Here is a 21,561-nt window from a genome sequence, read left to right on the forward strand (position 1 = left end):
AAGTCGACGCCTCGACCACAGGGGTAGGAGCGGTGCACTCCCAGCAGTAGGGGAATCCCAGCTGACTCCATCCATGTGCCTTCTTTTCCCGCAAGCTCAACCCAGCCGAGGCTAATTACGACATCGGCAACTGCAAACTCTCAGCCATCAAGTTGGCCCTTGAGGAGTGAAGGCATTGGCTGGAGGGAGCCAAACACCCTTTCTTAGTACTCATAGACCACAAAAACCTTGAATATCTGCGCATGTCCAAGAGGCTTCACACCAGGCAGGCCCATTGGGCTCTATTCTTTACCCGCTTTAATTTCTCAATTTCCTATCGTCCCGGATCCAAGAATGTCAAGGCTCACTCCTTATCCCGTTGTTCCACTCCTGAAGTAAACTGACTTCATCACGGACCTACCGCCTTTGAAAGACTGTACATGTATTCTTGTAATTGTTGATAGATTCTCTAAATCATGCCGTCTAATTCCTCTGAAGGGACTACCCATGGCCATGGAAACCGTGGAGCTGATGTTCAACCACATCTTCCGGTACTTTGGCATCCCTGAGGATATCATTTTCAACAGAGGTCCCCAATTCATCTCCCGAGTCTGGAAGGCCTTTCACTCCCTCCTAGGTGTGGCCGTGAGCCTCTCATCTGGATACCACCCTCAGTCGAACGGGCAGACAGAGAGGAAAAGTCCAAGTGATTGGTCGCTTCCTCCGCACCTTCTGTCATGGCCACCAGGACTCTTGGAACCAGTTCCTGGGGTGGGCCGAGTACGCACAGAATTCCCTGTGCCAACCTTCCACTGGACTCACTCCATTCCAGTGCATGCTCAGCTACCAGCCCCAGCTCTTTCCCTGGTCAGGTGAACCCTCAGACGTACCATCTGTCGACTACTGGTTCCGAGAGAGTGAGAGGATCTGGGACTCGGCCCACCATCAGCTACAATGGGCCCTGCGTAGACGCAGGATGACAGCTGACCTTTACTGCTCTGAAGCTCCAGCCTACCAACCAGGACAGTAGGTCTGGCTGTCAACTCGAGACATCTGCCTGCGTCTACCATGCCGCAAACTGAGTCTCAGATTAATTTGCCCATTCACCATCGCAGAGCAGATCAACCCAGTCACATACAAGCTACACCTCCCTCCTGAGTATCGTATACATCCCACGTTTCATGTATCACTCCTCAAACCTCACCATCTTTCTGTCTCCCTCTCCACAAAGCCTGGCATAGCCACAGCCCGCAGCCGAAGCCCCACTTCCACTCATCCTGGACGATGCTGCTGCCTACAAGGTTCGCGAGATCTTGGATTCCCAACTCCGTGGTGGACAACTAGAGTATCTAGTGGACTGGGAAGGTTATGGTCCAGAGGAACATTCATGGGTCCCACGCAACGACATCCTGGACCCGAACCTGCTGGACACCTTCCACGCCAATCACCCTGACATACCTGCTCCACGGGGAAGAGGAAGACCACCATGACCTCGGGGTCCTCGCCCCTCAGGAGTGGGCCGTGGGAGGGGGCTGCTGTCACAGACAGGCTCCAACACCACCCAATCACAGCGCACGCCATCACCAAAATACTAATCACACTCACCTGCTCCTCATCTACCTGCAATCTCCCCAGCACTCAAAAGTCACATACACACAATGTCTGGTCTCGTTCGCAACTAGGTCAATATCTACCTGCTAACTCTAAGGACTAACCATATACCTGACTTACCTCTCTCCAGTGTGTGTGTGTGTGTGTGTGTGTGTGTGTCATCTTCCTCCATCGTCTTAAGCTACCACCTCTCGGATCATCTCACCTCCCAAGACACCAGCACCCTATCCTCACCCATTGCTTCGCCATTGTTCACCTTCACCTCTGCTTGTGTCAAATAAAACATCATTCCCTGTCATTCTCAGTCTCCGGTCCCTGACTACTGTAACACTTATATATGTACTTATATATATTTGAAGTCACCATTAACTTAAAAACCTGGGAATCTGCATTGGAGAATTTTACATGGTGCGATTAATGCCTTTATCTCAGTTTTAAATCCTGATGTTGGTCATTATTGCCCTTTCTGTCTGCAAAGAGAAACTGTATTTCACGCATTTCTGCAATGTTCTAGATTTGAATTTATTTTTTGTTTTGTTTTGGTGAGACTTTTTCTATTAGATTTATATTTGTGGTTTTAAATATGTTCAGAGGAAACTCTTTAAATGTCACATTTATTAGGTCAAGCTAAAATGGCATGGTACTAGAAATCTGTGGTACTAGAAAACACAAAATAGAATGAAACATTATAGTTTATTGGCCGGTTTTTCCTTTCAGTAAAATTTAGAATTCTCATTGATTTTCGTCATTTCAAAGCTATGGAAGATCTTCTTTCTTTTGACTTGATTTGGTGTGAGGTTTTTGCCCCAATTTTTGCTTAATTATCTCTTTTTTCTGTCCTTTTTTCACTTGATTTTCTAGACAATATTAATATTTTGTAATAAAGTTTTTTCGAAAATCAAAAAAAAAAAAACCTGTCTCTCTCTCTCTCTCTTTCTCGCTCTATCCCCCTCTTGCTCTGAATAACTGATACTTCCCTGTTTGATCCGGGCCATTAGCACAGCTGAAAATACAGAGCAGCAGTTCACAGAGTTTTAAAAAGGCTCAGAGAGCAGATATGAGTCAGGCATATCTGTGGATGTGACCTGCAGGTCCCTTTTGTTCAAGCTGATGAGTAAAAACGAGCAGAACCAATTGAAACCCTTCATTTGGTTCCACCGTGGTTAAATGTGCTCAATTGTCATGATAAAACATTTAAGCTTCAATGCAGAATAATAAGTACTGCATTCTGTCTTTTTCCAACAAAAACCGAACATTAACATTATTGCAAATTAACACTTTACAATAAGGTCCCATTAGTAAACATAGTTACTTACAACAGTTGAACGTTAACAATGAACAGACCATCTAAACCATTTTGATAATTTCAATATTTACTAATACATTATTAAAATCACATGTTTTAAGCTACAAGTTATAAGTTACATCAATGTACAATTGTCTTAGGCCATTAATATTTTCACCATCATAAAAATGGTTTTAAGCCAGTTATTTCTATCTTTTGCTTTAGAGAGTCACTCAAAAATATCAGTTTACATTTCCAAACTTTCCTTTTGCCATTTATTGTAATAATGCAGTGAGCTTTTCGTATGCACAAGGAGTCTGACTAAAACCAGTGCTCCACAAAGAGATCTGATCTCATCATCATCCAGTCCATCTGCGATCACATGAAGAAACAGAAAAAAAGACTAAATACAGTATAACTGTGTATAACCCATTTATTAATTTGTTTTCTTACACCATAACTTTTATTTTTGTAAGCATAAATCTAACAAAGTTTGAAATGTTCTAGAAATAAGCAAAGTATCTAACACTATTTTGCTCACTGGATCTTGATCTATACATTTAGATATTTTTCCTAAAAAACAAGACCAGAATATGATTGAGAAAACCATTTTCTGCACTGTATTGTTCCATTCAATTAATCAGAACATGAATTAAATGACTGACTAATCTAAAATGCACATTTTTTTTTAATTGAGTTCAGCATGAGACTTATGGATTGAAAGCTGTTCTAAGGTCAAAGAAACATGGATTCCATATTTACAGGAGTGGTAAATGGAGGGCTTGACTGCTGATGCATTAAAATCAATTTACAGTGATTTGCTCAGAGCTAATTATTAATGCCAGACAGTGTTTATAATGCACATTCAGCCTAGGCACATTTCTATCTGAAACCTGCCTTAAAAAGGAAAAAATAAAAGCTAATATCGCTCTGCTTACAACTTCAAATGAAACCGAATCAAATTAGAACTTGAATTAATTTACTGTAAATGCTATCCTTGATTAACTGGTGAAATATTTATCTGTTGATTAAAGTGTGTTTAGAAGCCACAGCCACGGGTGCTCCGGTGTGCAGGGCATTCCGGGCTTCATTTATTCATGGAGCGCACTGTACTTGTTTCATGGTGTAAATAATTTAGCATGTGTGTACACACACACTGTGTGATAGCCTTTTAAAGGGGTCACTGGCCAATCTCTGTGAAATAATCTCATTTAAAGCAGTTCTGGATTTTGGAATAGACTCCTGGCTGTTGGAAAGCTTAGAATGGTGGGGGTTTTAAAAGTCGCCGTTTAGAGAACGTCCCCTTTGGGATGCATTAGTCAGCCTTGTTGTACCACAATCAACTCTATAGAGGGGTCAAGTGTAGTTGTCCAAAACATCTCAGGCTTTAAAACAAAAGAATGCTGAGCAGATATCGCTCAACTCCTGTTGCAAATGATGGGCTTCGAGTGACTTTCTCTGTTCCACTGTGTCCCCATACGGCTAGACATAAAGCTGCCTCACACCGGAGTGTTAATCCATCCTTATGGCAGATGAGTAATGAATAGTTTAGTGGCACGTTAGAACATAATCTATAAGCCTTAAGGGAAAGAGGGAAAAGCAAAGGCAGGAACAAGTGCATAAGCAAAAAAGAAGGATGGAATATACAATGGTAGAAAGAGCGAGAGAAAGAGGGATATGACACCTAAGAACCCTATTAGTCACTGTCAGACCAAGGTGTGGAACTCTGCAGAATGGATTTTAAATGGAGTAGAGAATAAAATCTGGTTGCATAATATAATCAAATTATATTTTAAATATTTAATAAGCAAACTTATACAAAGCAGGATGTACTGTGCAGTACTGATTAAAAGTTAGGGGTTGGTATGTTTTGTAAAAAAGTATCTTATGGTCACCAAAGCTGCATTTATATGATAAATATGATCAATATATATGTATACACACACACAAACACACGCACACACACACACACACACACACACACACACATGGATTTTACTGTCACTTAAAATTAATTAAATACACCCATGCAGAAGAAAAAACTAAATATTAATTTAGTTTTTACTTTTAACTAAATATATTTATACTGCATCTAATCCAATAACATGCCTATTAGATCCTGTACCCACTAAATTACAGCAAATGTTGTTACCTGTAGCAGAAGAACCATTATATATGTATGAACAATTTCAGTGAGGTTTCAGGCCCCACCATAGCACAGACACTGTGCATCTAATTGCATCTTAGTGCTGCTTTCAACACTAGATCATGACACTCATAGATCGATTAGAAAACAATATGGGTATTTAACGACAGGCTGTAAGATGGTTTAGATCCTACCTGTCCAATTGCTTCCACTTTGTTTATTTAAATGGGGAGTCATTTCAATTATCGCCAGGAAATGTGTGTGTGTGTGTGTGTAATATATATATATATATATATATATATATATATGATACAGTGCAATCAGTTCAGATGTACTATAGCACAGTGCTCATTCAATAAATGCACACCTAAACAAATACATTTTGAGTCTAGATTTTAATGTTGCTAATGTTTTAGCACATCTTCTGGAAATTGATCCACCATAATAGCTAGAAGCAGACTCGCCTTGTTTTGTGTGAACCCTTCTGAGTGGTCTGTTAGGTTTATATTCAGTGAACATATCTGCAATGTATTTAGGTCCTAGGCCACGGAGTGATTTATAAACGAGTAAAAGCACTTTAAAATCAATCCTAAATATAACTGGAAGCAAGTGTAAGACTACGTCTGTTTGATTACGTCATTAACTTAATTTTACCGTACATTTCTGCCATATGTAAATCAATTTGACATAGTTGCCACTGACAAGCTGCTACTAAATATATTGTAGAAACTTAATTTGCTGTAAAGCTGATTTGCAACAATGTGTATTGTGAAAAGTACTATAAAAATAAACTTGAATTTAATTATTGAATTGAATTTGATTGATTGATTGATTGATTGATTTGGAAATCTGTGGGCACATAATGGGACACCTGATGAATGAAGTACATGTGCTTTTATCCAGACATATTCTGAGACCCAATATAGATTTTAGCGCAAATATATCATAGATTATAATTAAACCTTCTGGATGTTTTTCCAGGGATAGACACACTGTGACATCAGGGGGAACTTCTCAGGATGTAAAACACATTTTTCTTCCAAGCATCTGTAAAGAAATCAAGCACATGTACACATAGGCTCTGAATTCTGCAACCCTACACCATCTGTCCAGTCCTCATCTGTTTCTATGGCTCGGTTCCAAAACACGACGAGCTGCCGTTCTGTCTACTGCTTACATACACAGCTGTCTTTTAAATGCAGCATCCTAACTGAAATAGAACCTCATAAAACACTGATTTATAAAGTTCCACGTAAGCTATTTATTTTAGAAATACCAACAAGTGTTTTTCTTGTATTGTATTGTATAGTTCATGTACAGTACAATTGGAAATTTCAAATGATCTATGTCAATTAGGGGTTTAACACTACGCAAAAGTCACGGTTTGGTTAATTTTCGGTACAGTAAGGGAAAGAAATGCAAACATTAAACTGCAGGTTGTTTATTACTATAAACTTTTTTTTAACAATTTGTTTACACTTTTTAAAAATACTTTTTAATAAAATATATATAAAATAAAAAAAGTATAAGAAATAAAATACTGCTCCAAAGTTCTCCACTAAATAAAATACTCTCAGTCTGAAACCAATATCATATAACTTTTAATAACAATATTATAACTTCCAAAGTGTAAAATGCAGCATCAACAGTTTCAGTTTTTAGACCTGCTCAGATTTCGTTATTATGTTGGACCGATCAGAATTAAGAGCAAAGGTCTGTTTAAATGGCGACGGGAGCTGCGCTTGAATTACAGTCGTTTTTTTCCTAGTTGTACTCGCCTTTTGAAAACCTTAGGCTGGTGACACCGGCATATTGCACCTGTCAAACTGGTTTTTTGCCGTCAATACTTTTGACGGAGTCCTTTATCAGTAGGCTTTATATTTATGCTCAACATGAAGTATAGATATTGTTGTCTTGAAGACAAGAGCCTGGTCTGTCGGCGGTCTCCCTCTATTTCACCTACAGTAGCAGCAGCGCGCCAGCGCCACGTCAGGCATGATTCTGGTGTGTAAAGACACAGAAAACACGAAGCAGCCTTACGCAACTGACATGCAGCAGAAACGCCACGCTCACGCCATGCAGCCAGTGTGTCACCGGCCTTAGAATCAGCTGCAGGGCAGGATTTGTGCTGAACGCGAAGACTTCCACCACTTAATATGTTCGTTTGGAAACACGAAAATGTGCCTACACTCTAAGAAATGAAATGTTGTATTTAATTAATAAAGTTATGTCAACCGGTCCCACAAAACTTAGTTGCTTAAATGCAAAAGGTAATATACAATTAATTGTAACATAATGTTTTAAGTAAATCGTTCATAACGGTGTTAATTAAATGGTACATTACACAATTATTTTGAATAAATATAAATGATTGTCTTGAATTTAATGACTATAGCTTGAACTAACATTACCTGATTAAGTTCTATCTATTAAACAGAAATAAGCTAATGTTATCCATTTGTGTTGATTATACTTGCTCGGTTTAAAAAGAAAACTACTCAAGTCACTTTAATTAACTTTATTCACCTTTGGTTTTGAAATATAATTAAGTCAAAAAGTAATGTTGACCTTCAAGGTACATTAATATATCTGGGATTATCATGACTGATAAAATTATTACAAATACGTAAGCAAAACTTACATACAAATACAAAGTGTAAAAATACAATTGAAGACACCAACATAAATCCACGTTTAAAATGCAAATAGACCAATATAAATAATAATTCAAAAATATAAAACTTGTTTGTGAATCTTCACCATCTGATAATGTTCAATCCCAATATAGCTTTATAGTAAATTGGAACTTTGACGTCAACAATGTCTAACAGGTGTTGCCTACTGAAATTAAAACTAAAGAGGCAAATCCTTGTTTTCTATATGGAGGGAGGTTGAATTAACTGAAGTTTAAAATCAAGAGGATTTATGCTGCAGAAAAATTCTCACTTCACCGATAGAACATACTATGTTCAGACTTTACATACCTGCTGACTTAAGAATTTTTTTTTGAAAAATACAAGGTTTATAGTTTGCATTAAAAGGAGAAATAGAAAATCAGCAATGTTTACGTAACAAAAAAACAATCTTCACCTTAAATTGTTTGAGATGGTTTCATTATAACAAACCAGTGTTTGTTGTATTTCACATCTTTTGATTCTGAAGAAATCAGAAAACAAGAGAAATTTAAATGCCAATTACAACAACCAACATTGTCTTTAGATTGCTAGATGTTTTGTCTAGCAGCAGTCCAAAATCCAAAGAACTGAGCCTCCCCAAGCAAGTCGATGACCAACTGCAGTCCTGTCTGCTTATTACAAACCATCATTGATTATAGCTTTATTTTGTCAAGCAGCAGTCCAAAAATAAAGTAACAGTCAACACAACTAAAGTGTCCAAGGCCGGGTCCAGTCTTGTCTGGTGCAGGTGATTTTACTCATGCAGTTTGTTTTTGAGGACCTTGCACTTTAGTGGAGAGCTTGTTCCCATCCAATTCCATAAACACTTTCTGAAGAAATTCGAATGTGTATCGCAGCTCCTTGGGATAGCTCAGTTTAAACAGTATCAAGCCAAACAGGACTGCACATCCATTTGCAGCCTCTCTCAGATCTCGCAGCACTGTGCAGCCTTCAATGATGACGCCAACATCCTCAGGTGGATCTGAAGCATCTGCTCCATCATGTCGAACAATGTAGACACCCAAATCCAGTCTCTCCATTTCCATCATTGCATTAATACCAATATCCTCAGTAGCCTATGACAAAGAAAGAGACCCATTATTAATTATGCATCTATGACACTAGAAACAAACCCAAAAGATGTTAAGTTTACAATTAGAGAACACATTCCCAAGAAGTATATTTGCTTATTATTTTGCCTGTGTTTAAATAAGACAGATTTTTTTTTCTTTGGCTTAACTTTACAAAATGTTATACATTAATGTAGAAATTGTTGTCCATTATGTTTTTGGTTGATTAATCATCATATTTGTTTTGAAAATTTGATATTGCCAACATTGGCAGAAATCAAAATAGCATAACATGCATGTTCTGAGCCTACAACACATTTCAGTTCACAGGTTTGTGAAATGAAAATATAGAAATACATATTTTTCTGTATCAATTTGTTTATGATTGACAAAGAATGCGACTTACCCAGTAGTCCTTAATAAGGCTGTCAGGCTTTTCAATCAAGTAGACGCACAACGCCTTTAGGATCAATGTCCATCGTACTTCAACACTTGGATTCTGTGGGAAACAACTGATTTTGAACATTTTATTTGAGGAAACTGCCATTATCACATTGACAAATCTATTACGACCTTATTCTACCATGCTTTTAATTAATTGATTTGTGCAATTTTCATGAAATGTCAGTTGTAAATCTGCAGTTCAGTTTGTGGTGTTGAATCTGCATTTGTCAATTGCCTGACACACACTCATTCCTTTTAAGGACATCATTTTGAGAAAATAATTTCACTGTTTAGCGAGCCACATTTTACATAAACAGCTCAAGTGTTTCTCAAGCTTATACCATTGACACCTTGAAGGAGGCAATACTGTTCAGTTTGAACTAAAATAAACGTAATTGAATGGACGAATGAGAAATTGCATCAGGCAATTCAGAAAAGCAGATTCAACAATTCACAAGCAGAGTTGCAGATGTTCAACTGACATTTCATGATAAATGTGCACAAAATATAAAGTATCCTTTTTATAAATTAAAAACATTTACAGAACTACATCTGTTTGTACAAATCATAGAATTTTGTATTCGTGGATAGCGAATCATATTTGTAAATAGTGTAGTATTTGTATTCGCAAATAATTTATCTTTCCATAGAAAGGTTAAAGACCATAATAAAAAAAATAAAAAAAGCATAATTATGTTTAGAGTAAATGTTAAACCCCCATGGGTTGGAGCCCAATACACCCAAAACACATACCATGTCCATTTCTGCGATGATTACGTCGATATCACGTCTTGCTGTTCCGCACTTCTTTTTGAATACCCTCAATAGCTGGCTATAGTAATGATCCAGTCGGGACATAAGGGTTTAGTGGTGATGAGGGTGAATTCTGCATTTACCTGTATTAAAACACAAATTCACTATGAGTCTCTTAAGTTAAAACAAATATATTTAAATGATCACATATGGTGTAGATAAGGCACGTCAAACTCAAACTCTGTGGGCTACATCTGGCCGTGGTACAATTATATCCAGTTTGCCTTAAAAGTGGAGCTGGCATGTTCATAATAATAATAATATTAAGACAGCACTATGAGACTGTTTGGCACGCAGTACCATTTCTTAATTTTTGCCCTCTCTGAAACTTGAGTGTGACACCCTGGTGTAGAGGGAACATGAGTTTGCTGTTGGCTAAATGTTTTTAGTTGGTGGTTCAATGTATCTGTAACCAATTTATATGGATGTATGTGTAATGTGCATTGTAATATAGAGTAGAACAACCACATGCATGGATTCTTACCACATTGCCTCCAAACCTTTGTCAATTGAATATGTGCTCATTTGTTTTATACCCAAATACAGTATTCAGACATTAATTCCACGTATTTAAATTAAATACAGATGATGAATAATACTTTACCTGGCTCTCAGAAAACAGGCCATCAGTTTTTGAACTCTGCTATGAAGGGCATATCTTCCAACAACTTCTTGTCTTCTATAGGCAAAGGTTCCTTCCATTTTACTTTTGATTACCTGTGGGTTTTTCTTCTTTTTCAATATTACTTGTTCTGTAGTCCTTAAATGTAAAACATCAACATGACATCAACTCAAATAAGTTTTAAGTGCATTCCATGTTTTGAATGAGCATGGGCATTCATAATATGTGCATGGATATCTGGAGTGTCCCTGACCCTAATGGCCATGGATTAATTTATAGTGTTTTAGTAATTGCTACCTTGTAGATTTACTTTCAGGACACTGTTTGCACCTCCACATTCAGAGCCTAAAAAAAAAAAAGACATGAAAGTGTTAATGATATAGAATCCCTTCCAAATCTATAGCAATTATATTTGAGCCACTGACTGGCTCATTTCATGATGGGTACAGTGTATGCCCGCCTTAATAACAGACAGTAAGGCTGCTCAGATCACGATCGGCAGATCGTTAATCACGCATCTCGTCAGTAAAGCCGGTTCTCTAATCAGGGGTTAATTACATCAGGTGCGTGACTTCACATAGATCAGTTGTTACTACACAGAGTCCTTGTTAACTGAGAAGATGTGCCAATAAACGCTGAAAATGAACGTGGATTTGCGCATCTTCTCAGTTAACAACGGCTCTGTGTAGTAACAGCTGCTCTATGTGAAATCAGGCACCTGATGGAATTAACTGCTGATTAGAGAACCTGCTTTACTGAGGAGATGAGCATTAACGATCGGCCAATCGTGATCGGAGCAGCCCTAACAGACAGCAGCACTAATTTAATAATATAATGGAGTTTAAAAAACAAAACAAGAACAATACTAGTTTAAAAGTGTAGCTAAAAAAAAAAAAACATTAAAAAAAGAACATGGCTATGCCATGTGCTATATTAGGCTAATGTTAATTATCAATAAAAAGATAAAGCGCATTGTTTAAAGCTAAATTACAACACAACTAAACTAAAATAACTACACAGAATTCTAATATTTCGGTAATTTAATGACCACTTCTAACACTTAACTATGACAAGGATACAGGCTAATTCTGTGTTAATTAAGCTAGCAATAAATCGTTTTAAACTATCAACAAAGTATACGTCTAAGCACACAAAAACATTTCACAAATGTGCAATTGTAAAATATATTACTAAAAAAACGTTCTACTTACCAAATAATTTATGGATGATAACGGATTTAAAAAAGTTGGCCAAGGGCAGATGGAAAATGGATGCTTCTTGCTTCCTCCTGTGCATTTGCGAAATTGCAAGTACGGAAAGCGCTTTGGGACAATCTTCAACTGCTAGTAGGTTTAAAATGATCTGGTTAAGTTGGTTTAAATCTGTGACATTTTGTAGACTTGAAATATTATACTATTAATTTAATGCAATGAAACTTGCTTATTTTTACTATATAAACATAATACTTTTAGTAATTTTACCATAAAACTAGTATTTAAATTTAACTACACCCATGCTTCATTTCTAAGAGTGTATGTTCCACAACGTGCACCGTACTGAAAGCCCTGTACCGAAACGGTCCGATACGAATACACATACCATTACACCCCTAATGTCAACAGTGTAGTAATAACATGGTAAGATGGTAATAACATATCAATAACATAGTAATAGGCAAAACTTTGTAATGTTTGCACATTTTCTCATTAAAGAGAAGGTTTTTATCAGATGCATTTATTTATTTATTTATTTATTTATTTATTTATTTATTTGTTTGTTTATTTATTTATTTATTTATAAAACTGTTTTATAAGCTAACATTCCAGAACTGACCCAGAATGCAAACACTGCATTTTTTTTTTTTTTTTTTTTTTTTTGCATTATAATGGTTAAATGGAATAGCTCGTTTTAACTAGATTGGAATATTGTTTATAGATCTTTTCAGTATTGCATTAAATATGTATTTTTATTTGACATGATTGTCACTTCATCTGCCATCTTGGGTGGACATTTTTCACATTTCACGTTTAAATTTGGAATTACAGCTCTGTAGGTTTTGATCTTTTGTTATTGGACACAGTTTTCTTTCTTAGCTATTTATGTACTTTGTATTTAATCTATCAGGGCCTTCCAGGTGTTAAGACTATCATCAGACCAGGCTGATAACATGTGTTCTCTAGTTCTGCAGTAGCCTCTTCTCATCAAGAACTATTTTCTCTGTGTAGGGTACTCAACATCTTGAGACTTTGTAGAAGCAGGCACTGCTTAAATAAGAACGGACTAAAGTCACTATAGTTCAGGAAAAAGGAGCCCATAGGGTCTTCCAGTCAGGTGTCTGGGTTCTGTCACAGCTGAATCATGTGAATCGGGAACCACTAATACCACAGAACAACTTTGCAAAAATAATTATTGCGTTTAGGGCTTCCTGAATATCCTGTGGAGCTTCGGGAACCTTTTGTGGAGCTTAAGAAAATGTTCCTATCACATCAGACTGTAAAATTGTTTTGTTTATAATTGGAAACTTCATTTCAAAGACTGTGTTTTAAGGAGAGAGGAGGAAGAGAGATATATAATGAGAGGGAAGGACTGAACCGTGCGGAGGGGGTGTATGGGGACTTTAAGCGTGCATCTGTTCTCTTCCACTTGGCCTGTGCCCAGCACATCCTGTCTCCACGGTGATGCTCAGGGGCTCATCATCAGCACCTGTGAACAATTCATTACTATAACCTAACTGCAGGGTGTGTGTGTGTGTGTGTGTGTGTCTGTATGTGTGAGACAGAAAGAGAGAGAGAGAGTGGAGGAAAGGTGGGGGTTCGGCCTGTTGGAGCCATGTGCTGCCCTGAGGGAGTGCATTCATTTGAGAGAGTGGAACAGAGAGAGAGAGAGAGAGAGAGATTAACAGAAGTACCCAGGAGAGAAGAGGAGAGCCCAAACCGGTCAAGCTATTCAACAGCTTGGGCAATTTAAACAGTAGATCACATCTTGCCAGGTTTTCTCTCTTGCTGTTGTTCTTTCAGAACGTGTGCCAGTTCTGCGTCTGTGTCAATACTACTCACCGATTACACAGGATGAATTTGCACCTTTATTCCAGACAAAATTTGGCAACAGGTCACGAGCGGCGCTTGTACCCGCACACACATTCTTCAGTGCAGTTCTGTATTGTGATATTATTTTGAATCAGTGACACTCTTTAAATGTGTTTATTCAAACATATATGCAATTGATACATATAATGACTTGTATAATACCATTGTACAATGGAATAAATGTTAACACTGTTGGTAACACTTTACAATAAGGTTCATAAGTTATTATGAATAAATTAAGAATGAACAATACTTCTGCAGCATGTATTAATCTTAAATAATGTTAGTTTCAGCATTTACTAATGCACTGTTCAAATCAAAATTTGTGAACAATACTTCTACAGCATGTATTAATCTGAATTAATGTTAATTTCAACATTTACTAATGAATTGTTCAAATCAAAAGTTTTGCTTGTTAACATTAGTTGAATTAACAAACAATAAACAACTGTATTTTTATAACTAATATTGTTAAATATTGTTATAAATGTATTGTTCATTGATTGTTAATGTTAGTTAATACATTAATTAACATTAACTAATGTAATCTTATTGTAAAGTGTTACCACATTGTTTTATTATTTCTTGGAACTGCTTCACTGCTTTAATATTTGACATAATGAGACAAACAAAAGTCATGTTGTGAAACACACATCCTACCCAGTGTTGTCCTCTAAGAAATATACAAGGCTACAAAACATTAGACAAGAAACAATACATGAGGCTATAAAAAAAACAAAAAAACATATTAAATGTATCTGTGTAGGCTATAGAATACATTGTGCAAAAGGGGGTAAATATACTACAATCTTGGTTTAAAAAAACTGCTTGCTCAGCTTTTTAAAAATGTAACACTTTTTAATGTTTTTTTTTTACAGAAGCACAGACTAAATGTTAACTGGTATGAAGAGCATGCACTCATCTGAATATAATAATGGTTATATTTGCATACATGAACATTTTAACGTTCATTTAAAATAGCATTGAAAAAGTTATTCACAACTATATGAAACCAAAATGAACACAAAGACTATATTTCACAGAACTCCAAAATGGCTCATGTTCAAAACTATTCCCCCTCTCCTCCCCCCTTTTCTAATCACAGACATTATAATGTCCTTTAAAAAGACATTATTGTTTTTGAACCTAATTAAGATTTTTTTTTTTTTTTTTTTTTTTTGCTGCAGTTTGAAAAAGCTTGAGACACTAAACAAGAAAAGTAGAGGAGACATGGATAGAAGAGAGAAAGGGGAAAAGAGGGATGGAGAGCGAGAGGAATCAGAGATGTGTAAAGGAGAGATTTGCTCCATGGGTAAGGGTGAGAGGTTCAGAGAAATTGCATTGAAATATGGAAAATTGCCCTGCAAGGTGCCAACAGAGAGACACTATAAAGACAGCCTCAAGATGTAGCCAATCACGTAACACATGATGTCCATGTAATGACAGATGGGCCACATTCACACTCTCTGCTTTCAGTATATCTCATATTCAGAGAACACATTATGCACAACAAGCCAGTATTTTATTTAGTTGAGGACAAGTGTAGGAAAATGCCTATGGCGTCTCACAGGTGCATGATGGCTTAGGATGACTTTTCCATTGCAGCCTACAGTCTAATGCAGGGGTAGACTACACATCCATGCTTTCAAAGTGAATCTTGAAGTAAATTCATTGCTTCAGGGTGCCATGCACTACAAAGTGCCTTAAATGTTGCACATGGTGGTGTGGTTAAAGATCCGAAATGAGAAGCCCAAAAAGTTTTAGGTCTCGGCCAAAAACAGTACATGGACCAACCACAATCCGTTCACTGACCATTCCATGACTGACAATTACTGTCACTGCTGAGTATAGAGAACAATTTGTCTTTTTTTTTTTTTTTTTACAGTGTATCATGGTGATATTAAATATTACATAACTAACCAATCCCTTAAAACACATCAGATTGTGGTCAGACACTTTACATTTAATTCAAATGGATGGTTCCTACATTGAATAAACTGCAAAGTTGACCAGATGTAATGCCAAACGTTAAAGGTCTGGCTATGTGAGACAACTTCCCCTGTAGTAAGTGTCACTTTGAATAAAAAACATCTTCGAAATGACTACCTACTTTAATATTAGAGCATTAAAATCAAGTCACTTTACAAAACTGAGCTCAAAGTGATCCAGGGCCAGGTTAGCACAGCATCCAGCTATCTCCCAATTAAATGCAGTGTATGCACCTCCTGCCAGAGCTCTGATCGCACCCTGCATTTAAAAGCTCTGCTAAGCAAACACGTTTCGCTAAGACACATTAAACTTAGCTGTCATCACACTTGCTGTCAGTGCACAAACATGCTAATGCTAATTACATCGTAGGCTATGCTTTTCCTCGCAACACTCCCTAACAGCGTAGCGGAGGTAAAGAGGCCACTGCAGGAATGGTAATGAACAGTGGCAAAACAAAGCCTTCCCTAATGACAGCTCTCAGATAACAGGGTACAGACTGGCCAAGAAGAGAGCAGCTCTCTTATTTTCCTCACCCTTCTCTTTTTCGCTCTCATCTCAGACACTGTTAATTAGACCAGCTATATTTGGAAAGTATAGCAAAAACTAAAAGTGTGAATGCAGCACTTCCACACAGATGTCTGCCACTATAAAGGCTTATTTATGCTTTTGTTTTAATGTAGTGCGAACATCAGGGTGATTTACTGGGTTAACCCACACATTTGTTTGACAGAAGCATTTTTCTTTTATGCATGACTCTCTAAATTGATTCTCGCTTGGTCTTGGATTAAACAAAATGAAGTACTGCTTACGACTTGCTAACAAGATAAACCGACTGCCACTTTTACAGACACACAGATGATGCACCTGAGGCCCATAAAAACTATTGCTTTATACAAAGCCTGCATTTCTCAAATGATTACTAGGACACAAACAATCTCTAATACATCATCACTAACAGCTTTTTTAATGGGATTTCAGCCAAAAAGATATGACAAGAGTAAAAACGGAGCAACATTTGTGTTTAAAACTGCTTAACCATCGTGTTTAAAGGCCAGTTTGAAAGCTTGAAATCATACTTTAAATTATATATGACATGAATTTCCTTAATCTTATGAGAACTGATTATAAACCAAATTTGCTGCAATATGCTTTCAAGAAATAGATCACCCCCAAAATTTGCTGAACATTTACTAACCCTCAGGCCATCCAAAATGTAGATGAGTTTGTTTCTTCATTTGTTTCTTCATTGAAACACGGAGAAATATAGCATTACATCATTTGCTTACCAATAGATCATCTGCTGTGAATGGGTGCTGTCAGAATGAGAGTTTAAATAGCGGATGAAAACATCACAATAATCCACACCACTCCAATCCATCAATTAATGTTGTGTGTGAAGAAAAAAGCTGCATCATTGTAAGAATCAAATCCATCAAGTCCATAATCCATAATAATGTTTTATCCAGTGAAAAAAGTTTATCCACAGTTGACTTCTCACATTAAAATCCATATCCATATTTCTTTAGAATTGTTTTGGACTGTTTTTACTTGTAAATGGTGTTTGATCTGTGCATATTTCTATTCTCAGACAAGATTACTTTTTTTTCATTGTAGAAAGCAATATTACGGAGAGAGGACTTTTTTTGATGGAAGCAATCGTCTGATGTTAAAAATGTCTTCATGATGAATTTAATAATTATAGACACAGCTTGTGTACTACTTACAGTATATTATATTACAAATGACTTTATTATATTGAATGACAGTCACATTTCTGAACGGAGCTTGCCTAATTTCCAATAACATAAATGGGTACCACAAATCTGCTGTAATATCTGCCTGCTGTGTTTTTATTAAATCAGAAGATCGTATATTAAAAAAAAAAAATGGCGAAATAAAGGATAATTTCTAAATTACTATCGTTATTTAACTCATACATGACAGTAGGCATATAGCATATACTGTATACACACATAAGACAGAAAGGGAATAATTGAATACAAATATATATTAAAATACAGTATTGTTCAAAATAATAGCAGTACAATGTGACTAACCAGAATAATCAAGGTTTGTAGTATATTTTTTATTGCTACGTGGCAAACAAGTTACCAGTAGGTTCAGTAGATTGTCAGAAAACAAACAAGACCCAGCATTCATGATATGCACGCTCTTAAGGCTGTGCAATTGGGCAATTAGTTGAAAGGGGTGTGTTCAAAAAAATAGCAGTGTCTACCTTTGACTGTACAAACTCAAAACTATTTTGTACAAACATTTTTTTTTTCTGGGATTTAGCAATCCTGTGAATCACTAAACTAATATTTAGTTGTATGACCACAGTTTTTTAAAACTGCTTGACATCTGTGTGGCATGGAGTCAACCAACTTGTGGCACCTCTCAGCTGTTATTCCACTCCATGATTCTTTAACAACATTCCACAATTCATTCACATTTCTTGGTTTTGCTTCAGAAACAGCATTTTTGATATCACCCCACAAGTTCTCAATTGGATTAAGGTCTGGAGATTGGGCTGGCCACTCCATAACATTAATTTTGTTGGTTTGGAACCAAGACTTTGCCCGTTTACTAGTGTGTTTTGGGTCATTGTCTTGTTGAAACAACCATTTCAAGGGCATGTCCTCTTCAGCATAGGGCAACATGACCTCTTCAAGTATTTTAACATATGCAAACTGATCCATGATCCCTGGTATGCGATAAATAGGCCCAACACCATAGTAGGAGAAACATGCCCATATCATGATGCTTGCACCTCCATGCTTCACTGTCTTCACTGTGTACTGTGGCTTGAATTCAGAGTTTGGGGGTCGTCTCACAAACTGCCTGTGGCCCTTGGACCCAAAAAGAACAATTTTACTCTCATCAGTCCACAAAATGTTCCTCCATTTCTCTTTAGGCCAGTTGATGTGTTCTTTGGCAAATTGTAACCTCTTCTGCACATGCCTTTTTCTTAACAGAGGGACTTTGCGGGGGATTCTTGAAAATAGATTAGCTTCACACAGACGTCTTCTAACTGTCACAGTACTTACAGGTAACTCCAGACTGTCTTTGATCATCCTGGAGGTGATCATTGGCTGAGCCTTTTCCATTCTGGTTATTCTTCTATCCATTTTGATGGTTGTCTTCCGTTTTCTTCCACGTCTCTCTGGTTTTGCTCTCCATTTTAAGGCATTGGAGATCATTTTAGCTGAACAGCCTATCATTTTTTGCACCTCTTTATAGGTTTTCCCCTCTCTAATCAACTTTTTAATCAAAGTACGCTGTTCTTCTGAACAATGTCTTGAACGACCCATTTTCCTCAGCTTTCAAATGCATGTTCAACAAGTGTTGGCTTCATCCTTAAATAGGGGCCACCTGATTCACACCTGTTTCTTCACAAAATTGATGACCTCAGTGATTGAATGCCACACTGCTATTTTTTTGAACACACCCCTTTCAACTAATTCAACTAATTGCCCAATTGCACAGCCTTAAGAGCGTGCATATCATGAATGCTGGGTCTCATTTGTTTTCTGAGAATCTACTGAACCTACTGGTAACTTGTTTGCCACGTAGCAATAAAAAAATATACGAAAAACCTTGATTATTCTGGTTAGTCACATTGTACTGCTATTATTTTGAACAATACTGTATATACGAATAAAAGCGGATGCTTTCTATCGGCAAAGCAGCAGAGGCTCATAGCTCATGAGTTTCAGCACCATGGACAGTGCTGCAGTCAGGAGGGTAAGAGCTGAACACTGAGGACATAACATGATAGATGTGTCTGATTATGATGGAAGACACAATAAAACAGCATTGTGGATTAACTCGAGAAACAAAAGGAGCGAAACATCAACACATCACACTGTTCCAAAAGTGATGCAGCAGAACACAGAAATCCAAGCAGTTCAAGTTTCAGGTTTCATGTATTGGCCTCTTGTATTATACTATCAACATGATCCTTCATTTTAGCCGTTGTAATAATTTACTGATGATGATTGATTATTTTCAGGAGGATCAGTCACAACAGATACAGTCATCCGCAATTTGTCATATATACAGCCAGTAATCATATATACCTGTGATTACATCTCTTAAATAAAAAAAAAAAGTCCAATTTGAACATGTATAGGTATTTAAAGACAAAACTGTCTGAGGTTTCACTGTACTGTGTCTTGTCTTAATAAATTAATGAAAAAAATGAATGAATAAACAAAGATCATTGAATGAGTAAATTAATTAATAAATGACTGAGTAAACCATTGAGTGGGTTGGGGAGTGAGTGACCAGATGAGTAAATGAATGGAAAAAGTGAGGTAGAGTGTGTAGCAGTGCAGGCCAAAAGGCTCCATTTCACATCAATTCAGGCTGCCGTGTTCTCTGAGATAACAATCACGAGGACATCCACCTTATGTGAGGGTTATTTAATAAGCACTCAGTGCCTGATCGCGGCCAAACACAATCTCATCTCCTCTTTAACCTGATGAGGAAATTAACATCCTCAGTGTGGTCACTCATGGAAAGACATCAGAACAGGGTTGTCACAATTCATTTGGCATTTGGCCACACTTCTACTAACTGCCCATAATTAATTAAATAATGCTGAGTAATTCAGTTACTCTCAAGCCATGGATTCATTTGGAACTCTGGATATGATTTGACCCCTTCCAACCCTCAGTATCTTCTCTCTTCCATCTCTCTCTCTCTTTCTCTCTCGCTCTCTCTCTCTCACACACATTTCCTGTGCCTCTCTTAATGTAGAGCACCATTGAGTATTCCTCTCAGGCAGTGTGCCTGTAAAAAGTCAGACAATTCCCTTTGACATCGATTTGGAAAATAAAATAATAGTAATTACGCAGGCAAACCCAACAGCTATTGTTAATAAGCCCCTGGGTGATCTGAATAAGCATAAATAGCATTGTTTTTCTTTTCATTGTGCACTACACACACAAGCACTTACTCCAATAAGGCCTTTAACATAATCTGAGAATTGTGACTTCCTGTTCAAGAAATACAATAGTCACTGACAAATCATTTATCTTATATATATATATATATATATATATATATATATATATATATATATATATATATATATATATATATATATATAAACTATCAGATATTTTAATGTCATATGGTGCAACCATTGACTAGGTCAAAAAATGAGTGTCACATTATTGACTCACTATATTGGGATTATTTAGATTTTTTTCTACAGCTCTAGGACTTTGATTAACTACTGGTTTGCATAAGATGACACACATGCACACACACAACATTTCAGAAGAAACGCTGGCCAAGCACACATCACAGCATTGACTCCGCTCAGTCAGCAAATCTGCAGGCCAGCCAGTCAGAAGGCTGCCATGGAAACCAATCCACAGCATGATGGTTGTCCGAAGAAAGGCAGGACAATTTAATGTCTGCTCACGATAGTGTCATTAAATCACACGCTTGCTGAAAGTAGCTTATACTATCAAATTTGCATTCAGTAATTCATCTCACAGTCTCCCACTCTCATGCTGTTTCACCCACGAAGTCTTCTCATCCTTGAGGGGTTATGGAAAGAATACAAGTCTCAAAATAATGCATAAACATGTAAGTCTGTGCTGACAAGTCAAGGGCAAACATTAATTAATTAATGCCAAAGTGTTAGAAGTGACAAGTTCGTTCGGATTATTTCAAAATTTCAATCCATTTAATTAAAAATATGCTAATTTACAAAGCGGCGAGTGCTCGTAGTGTGAAAATAGTTTTGGCCTACATTTCAATTACAGTCACACTACACATTCATCTTTCGCTACAGAGAGAAAAAAATAAAATACAATTCCCACTGTC

The sequence above is a fragment of the Carassius auratus genome, unplaced genomic scaffold (genome assembly GCF_003368295.1).
Source record: "Carassius auratus strain Wakin unplaced genomic scaffold, ASM336829v1 scaf_tig00032291, whole genome shotgun sequence".
Lineage (NCBI taxonomy): Eukaryota > Metazoa > Chordata > Actinopteri > Cypriniformes > Cyprinidae > Carassius > Carassius auratus.